The 1552-nt window shown below is 42.9% G+C and overlaps 1 pseudogene; it reads left to right on the top strand.

The window, feature by feature from the left end:
• The first annotated feature begins 836 nt into the window (after positions 1-836).
• On the top strand, positions 837-1235 carry LOC132531609 (small ribosomal subunit protein eS12-like; annotated as a pseudogene).
• Positions 1236-1552: the final 317 nt, after the last annotated feature.

Below are 1552 nucleotides of genomic sequence, written 5' to 3' on the forward strand. Positions count from 1 at the left end.
TCCCTGGTGGCGCAGTGGTTGAGAATCTGCCTGCCAATGCAGGGCACACGGGTTCAAGCCCTGGTTTGGGAAGATCCCACATGCCGCGGAGCGGCTAGGCCCGTGAGCCACAATTACTGAGCCTGCGCGTCTGGAGCCTGTGCTCCGCAACAAGAGAGGCCATAATAGTGAAAGGCCCGCGCACCGCGATGAAGAGTGGCTCCCACTTGCCGCAACTAGAGAAAGCCCTCGCACAGTAATGAAGACCCAACACAGCCAAAAATAAATAAATAAATAACACAAGATGAAAGCAATCTGCAGACTACTTATATCATTGTTTACTAATTTCACTGTCATATGAAATCAAAACATATTTCCTTCACATTCACAAATTTTAATAAATAAAACTAAAATCTTTTTTCAGATAGAGATTGATGTTTGCAAATGTTTGATATAAAGAGCAAAAACCATAACTAGCTCTATTTAAACAAACTATGCCTTTTCTCTTTGTTAAATTAAATGCTGTTATTTGAATTAATGTTACAATTTTCACACCTTCAAAAAATAGATATCAAGAGGGACCTGGACTAACAAATCATACTAATTTGGCTCTTTTTCCCTTTTGGTATTTTTCTCCCCACTACACTAGTGATTCTCAAATGCAGTCTTGCATTTGCAGTCCTGCATTCTCAAATGCAGTCTCAAATGCAGTCCTAGTGATTCCTGATGCAGTAACATCAGCTAGGAATCATCTAGGATTCTGTTAGAAAGGAAAACCCTTGCTTGTTTCCCTGACACCACTGTGGAGGCAGAGGCTCGGGTGCATTCAAGATTGGCAGCACCCATAAGCCACCATCATGGTCAAGGAAGGCATTGCTGCTGGAGGTGTAATGGACATTAATACTGCTTTACAAGAGGTGTTGAAGACCATCTACATCCACGATGGCCTAGCACATGGAACTCACAAAGCTGCCAAAGCCTTAGACAAGTGCCAAGTCCATCTCTGTGTGCTTGCATCCAACTGTGATGAGCCTGTGTGTGTCAAGTTGGTGGAGGCCCTTTGTGCTTAACACCAAACCAACTTAATTGAGGTTGATGACAACAAGAAACTAGAGGAATGAGTAGGCCTCTGTAAAACTCACTGAGAGGGAAAACCTAATAAAGTGGTTGGTTGAAGTTGTATGTTGGTTAAGGACTATGGCAAAGAGTCTCAGGCTAAGGATGCCATTGAGGAGTACTCCAAATGCAAGAAATGAACAAATGAAAAACTTAGCTAAGAAAGAAAGAAAGGAAGGAAGGAAGGAAGGAAGAAAAGCAAATTTGGGGACCTTACCTCAAGACCTCCTGAATCAGAATCACTGGGGTTAGGGCCCAGTAACAACTTTCCAAGTGGTATTGATGCACACAAAGGTTTGAGAACCATACTCTTGGTTGTTGGATCCGAGTACAGGTCCATCTCAAGTCTCCTCAGCTTTTCCATGTTCTACTAGTTTAGATCTAAAGGAGGGGAGAGTGAAAATGGCTTGCAAATGGAATCCTATAACCACTCATATCTGCTACTCCTCCGGCTCAC

The sequence above is a fragment of the Lagenorhynchus albirostris genome, chromosome 13, assembly GCF_949774975.1.
Source record: "Lagenorhynchus albirostris chromosome 13, mLagAlb1.1, whole genome shotgun sequence".
In the NCBI taxonomy this organism is placed as follows: Eukaryota; Metazoa; Chordata; class Mammalia; order Artiodactyla; family Delphinidae; genus Lagenorhynchus; species Lagenorhynchus albirostris.